Raw genomic sequence first — 6,491 nt, 5'->3', positions numbered from 1 at the left:
ATTGTAAGACATCAGCCAACAATGTAAGAAGACACAAAGGAAAGGAAAAAGGAAAGGGAGTACCCTGCAAAAGTATGGGCACCCCAAGACATTTGAGCTCTCAGACAACTTTTACCAGGGTCTCAGATCATAATTAGCTTGTTTGGGCTCTGGCTTGTTCACAACCAAGGCCAGGTGATGCAAATTTTAAAGCTTTACAAATACTCTGACTCCTGAAATCTTGTCCCATCAGTCAGCAGCCATGGGCTCCTCTAAACAGCCTAAAAAAACTAAAATAACTGATGCCCACAAAGCAGGAGAAGACTAAAATAAGATAGCTTGTAATGTAATTAATAAATGGCAGATAACAAGGACTGTACAGGTCAAGCTGAGGTCTGGAAGACCAAGAAAACTTTCCAAGAGAGCTGCTTGCAGGATTGCTGGAAGGGCAAACCAAAACCTCTGCTTGACTGCAAAAGACCTGCAGGATGATTTAGCAAACTCTGGAGTGGTGGTGCACTGTTCTACACCTCTACAAATATGACCTTTATGGAAGAGTAATCAGAACAAAACCTTTCCTGTGTTCCCACCATAAAATTCAGCATCAGAAGTTTGCAATGGAACATCCACATCTACATCAACAGGCATGAGGCATTTTGGAAACAAGTCCTGTGAAGTGCTGAAGTTAAAATAGAACTTTTTGAAAGCTATGAGCAAAAGTATGTTTGGAGGAAAAAGAGTGCCAAATTTAATGAAAAGAACATATGTTCAACTGTTAAACACAGGGATGGATAAATCATGCTTTGGGCTTGTGTTGCAGCCAGTGGCATGGGGAACATTTCACAGGTAGAGGGAAGAATGGATTCAGTTAAATTCCAGCAAATTCTGGAAGCAAACGTCTTTCCATCTGTGAAAAAAGCTGAAGATGAAGAGAGGGTGGCTTCTACAACAGGACAATGATCCTAAAGACACCTCAAAATCCACAATACACTACCTCAAGAGGTGCAAGCTGAAGGTTTTGCTATGGCCCTCACAGTCCCCTGAACTAAACATCATTAAAAATCTGTGGATAGACCTCAAAAGAGCAGTGCATGCAAGAATCTCACAGAGCTAGCACATAGCACACAGGCTTTTGCAGGAAGAATGGGTGAAAATCCCCCAAACAAGAATTGAAAGACTCTTTGCTGGCTACAAAAAGTGTTTAGAAGCTATGATGCTTGCCAAAGGGGGTGCTAATAAGTACTGACCATGCTAAACTTTTGCTTCAGGCCCTTTTCATTTTTTGTTATTTTGAAACTGTGAAAGATTGAAATAAAAAAGTAATGTTGATTGAAGTATTGAAGAAATGTGCCATCTTTAACTTCATGCCATTTGGTGATCAGATCATCCTCTATGTACTTAACTACTTAAAGGAGCAATAAGCGAAATTCATTTCTTGATTGAAGGAATTAAAAAAATGCTATGTGAAGAACTAGAGGTGTAATTTCATCTGGAGTATAGCATGATCTCACACACCCTCTCTCTGTGTTGATCTCCAGCCCCTTGTTTACAAGCCGGTCCAGCTGTGCATTCATGTACGTTCATGTGAATCCCCACCCCCCCCTCTCGGAGCCCTTTGCCCTCCCTCCTTATAAAAGGCTACAGCCAGTGAGCAATGGCAGCGCGTATCTTTGAAGTGAAATGGCGGAGTCAAATGTCTGTTTTAATTAGTGTTACAGTATCGTTAGGCACATGTCACTATGTCGATTCAATTAAATTTAATGTTACAATCGTAGCATGGGTTAATGTCCGGAGCTTGAGTTATTAGCGGCTCTGTCCCAGCAGTGGGTCAGGTGTTTCGGTTGTGTTAGATGAGTAGCCCAGCAGCCCAGCTAACATTTGCAATTAGCATTGTAAAATGTAGCCAAGCGGGCAGCCTGGTGGCTGTGTTTAGCTTCTTCCCCTGCCTACTTCAATGATGATGGTACCTGTAATAAATGCAATATATTTGTTGAAATGGAGGCAAGGCTCAGTGACTAGAAGAGCTGGTAGAATATCAGCGTGGCAGCCGACTAGTGCTAACACTAACGTCCCTTCTCCGTGAGCCGGAGCCGTGAGCCCACGAGAAGAGTAGGGACGTTAGCGTGGCAGCCGACTAGTGCTAACGCTAACAGGAAAGCAGAGAAATAACGTTAGCTAAACACAGCAGAGACTGAGAGTGAGTGGAAGACATTGCTAACTGCTAAACTAAGCCAAACTAAGTTGGCTGTTTAGGTTTTATTTCCTTGCCCCTGTGGCAAGTGAATCTGCCTGTAGCGAAATCGGGGCTAACCGGTGCTTCCTCCTCAGGCTCCACTTCACTCAGCTGCCAGCACAGCCAGTTAGCCTCCGCTAGCTTCCCAGCTAACGTTAGCCCTGGCTCTCAGTTTGGATCCAACCAGAGCACTGAAACCTGGTTTGTTATTCAGGTTAATGTGGGAAGAAGCAGCGGGTATATCGGGCAGCTGAGTGAAGTGGAGCCTGCGGAAGAAACACCGGGACCGTCTGGATGTAACAGTCCGTGGAGATGCTGCGGCGCTTGGCTGCACAGACGAGGCAAGTGTGGGGGGGTGGAGGTTTTTGTCTACAGGCAGTGCACGACAGCAAACCTAGCGGTGAAAAGATTTCGCTTTTTGCCCCTTGAAAGAAAACAAACTTTTGACCAGGGGTGTCCAAACTTTGCCATGCCACTGTATGGCCGCATAGACCACTGCTGTCTGCAATGCTACCTCCATTTCAATGCACAATATTACAACCCACGTGAGTAAAACTTTTGACTCTGCCCTATAGTATGTATACCATCAAAAGGACGCATGGAAGTATGAGGGCAGTGACATTCACAACATTTGAAACATATTTGGTACATAAACTGAGCATAAGTAGGCCCTAAGAGCTCAGAACAGCCAGTCTAAGATGAACAGTTGGTTGAATAACTGTTTTGCTATAGGGCTCAGTGATTAATATAAATCACGCAAGCTCACTTACTGTTTGTTAGGCCTAAAGCACATTCAGTCATGCACCCACACAGTCACAATTTAGCACTGCATTTAATTCAGCTTTGACAGAGAGGTAGCAGCCAGAGCAGACGTGACTCTGTCTGCCGCCCTGATTCTGCGCTATCATCTTATTTCCCCTGCTGGTCGTCATTTATTGGGGCTTCATAAAGACAGAACGAGCGAGATCTCAGCCAGGCAGTATTAACTGCCCGCCTCCTCTGAGACAACCAAAGTCAACTCTCTCTTTCCAGCTTTCCCTTTCTACACCTCTCTCCTCTCTGTCCTTCTTACCTCTTGTTGCTCTTTCTCTTATCTTTCTTTCCTCTCTCCTCTCTGTTCTGCTCTCCTCCTCTCCAGAGAAACAGAGGAGTCTTATCACAGTTTAATCTCCAGCTGAGAGTTGGCGGCGTGGGCCCCAAGTCAATGTGACTTTGTCGTTTATTCTGTGTCGGGGCATCTAAGAGGACGGGCTGAGTGTTTGTGTTGAGAGTGGTCAGGGTGATTGAATTGCCTGAAAAGCCTCTGGGTGCAAAAAAAGAGAGAGAGAGAGAGAGAGAGAGAGAAGAGGAAAATAAAAGAGAAGGAGAGTTATTTTTCACAACAAGCACAATTCAAACATGGTAATCTGATGCCCCGAGATACTCCAACACATAGCCAGACATATGGGCTGCAGGCGATGGGAGGTGGTGTCCGCTGTCTGTGAGAGTGCGTGCAACCCATAGCTTTATCTAAGCACTGCTGTGCTCTACCTATTGTGACAACTGCTACAGCAGGGAAGCCAAATAATATGCAAGAGGCAAATTAAAGGAGAGGATGGAGAGAAGGAGAGGTGCGGGAGAGAAACTCCCGTGGAAACTCGCTCAGTCTGCCCCCTCTGAGGGACCACAGTAGGTAGACAGAGGGAAAAGAGAAAAAGATCAGAGAAACAGAAGAAGGACTGGGAGAAAAAATGAAACTGGGAAGAAAAGAGAAATAATTGCAAATGTTCCAATCTGCTTTCTGCCCATCCTCAGCTTGAAACCTCACCATGCATAAGAAGAAATAAGAGCTGGAGTCTGAAATGGCCCCACAGGTGGAGGAAAGAAGAAAAAAAAGCACTTAGGATAATAAAGAGAGGTCAATCCCATTCAGAACAAAGACAAGGCGTCTGTGATATCCAGGTCAGATTCTCTCCGGAGGTCTGAATCTCTCCTCTTTATGTTTTCGTAATGGGCTTTTTAATTTGATTGATGGGTTGCCTGTCAAATCGTCGTGTTCCCGAGGGGAGGGCTCGACACATTTTAAATGTTACATTTTCCAACTGGTAATGGACAGTCTGAGAGACGTGAGGAGAGAACAGGACTTGATCTGTTTTGATATCATTTGCTCTGGGAAGGACGGATGAAGAGAAAGAGCATTAGACAAAAGTGACAAGATCAAAGCAGCATCTGAAATTATAATAGACAGTCATTTGCTCTATAGTGAACGGTATGAAGAGGTTTTGGACACCTATGAAATGCAGTCGTTTTGTGTTAGTACTTGTATGATGTAGATTATTTTTTTGTTAGATCGTTGAAATTTTTGAGGGCACAATATAGTGCATGAATTTCATACTCAAAATTTAGACGCTCAAATAAAGCAGTGAAGGCTACATTTGCTGTATTATAGTAATTAGAGTGCCATTTTGGACACAGCCTGATGGAAAGATTCCAATTTTCATGACTTGAGAGCATTCACATCATCTGACAACTCAATATGGTTGTAAGATAATAACTGAGCTGGTCATCTGAGAGCTTAGAAGACTGTGCACTTACAAAATTACAAGGACTTCAGTTGATTAGAGGTGTCCCACTTTGTTTAGTTTGAATTCAGAGCCATGTTGGATGTGTTGGTTTCCTTGTCATAGGCATGACTTGGATTTCACGTGACTGCAATTTACAATTCAGAACCTCATATAACACTAGCAGCTTTGTGTAGGCTGACCAAACGTCCTCTTTTGCCCGGACATGTCCACTTTTCACGTCCCGTCCGGGGCGTCCGGGGGGGTTTTATAAACTGATGATAATGTCCGGTTTTCCGTGTGTTTGTGTGTGTGTGTGTTTGAGTGCGGCACGGGCAGCATATTTCTGTCCGAGCCCGAACCGAGCCCGACATTATTTAATGACCAAAGCACCGAGTTTGTGTCACACAGTGGTTACAGGCTATTTAACAGGCCGGGCGTGCGCCGTGGGTGCTCAGCTGCGGAGAGGGAGACCTCCGTGTTTGAGACGGGAGCGGGAGGCGGGAGGTCCGATGCTTCTAGCGAGAGGGGAGGGAGAAATATAACAAAATAAGATAAAATACGAGAAACCTGTCTCCTTCTTTTATTTTATTTTCAGCGTTTAATCAAGGCTGAGGCAGGCAGCTGGAGGTCCGAGACTTCCAGCGAGGGGAGCAATAGAAACAAACAGCCAATGTGTGTCTGTGTGTGTTATGTTCAGGTGTTGTCACGTAAATAACAGTCCCCAAGCAATAAACAGGACAGACAATAGGATTTTATTTATTTTTACACTACATTTTCACTGAAAGCTGACCGAATCCGACCCGAGCCCGAATACAATTTATAGCTACTTTTCTGACCAAACCCGGCCCGACCCGTCGGGTACCATCGGGCTCGGATCGCCACACTCCAGTGTGTGTATGTGTCCCCTGTTGGGGCCTATCTGAATTTCTGTCTTTGAGAGATATTATTTCGTAATATAACTGAATTTTCTATCCATACATATACATTTTAAATATATTAAAATGATAAGGCATCTTTGAGTAAACTGCGAGTATCATTTAAGTAGGCTATGTTGTGGCCAGCCGAGTGTCCTCTTTTTTGGAAATCAAAATATGGTCACCCTAGCTCTGTGAGGCTACACTTAAGTACACCTGCTTTGAGGTATATCCTAACTGTTAACATCATTATGTCAGTATGATGATGTTTAGCAAGTATAATTTTCAGAGCCTGGTCTCACTCCAAAGTCGTCAAAATCCGGTGCTTGGGCAGTTACTTGCAACATCAGAAACCAACCAAAAAAGGCGTCCTTTACTGTTGGCATGAGACGCGGCTGGTTGCCATTGTAATTTTGCGGTGCCTGGCGACGTCAGGGGGAAATGCGGTGGGACAAGGACGAAAGTTAAGGTGGCAAAAGTCCAAGTAGGAGGGGTGCTGGATGGGTCCAACAAACACCAACTTTCACCCGTGAGAGCAATGTTCATGTCCTTTAAGATTATAAAGCCAAACCCTGTTCTTTTTTCCTAAACCCAACCGTGCTTTTGTTGCCTAAACCCAACCATGTGTGTTTGTTGTTGAAGGAAAAAAAAAAAACATCACTTTGCGGCGTTGTACCGACATAATGCATTTATTTTGAAAGAGACTGTATGTAAATGTTAAATTTCCTGTGGAAACAGAAGTGTGTCTTTAAAGAAGACAATGCATGTTAACAGGCAGAACCTGACATGGTGTCCCAAAACGTCAACAACCAACACATCCAG

This window comes from Epinephelus fuscoguttatus, linkage group LG7 (assembly GCF_011397635.1).
Source record: "Epinephelus fuscoguttatus linkage group LG7, E.fuscoguttatus.final_Chr_v1".
NCBI lineage: Eukaryota > Metazoa > Chordata > Actinopteri > Perciformes > Serranidae > Epinephelus > Epinephelus fuscoguttatus.
Note: the sequence above shows the minus strand (reverse complement) of the source record.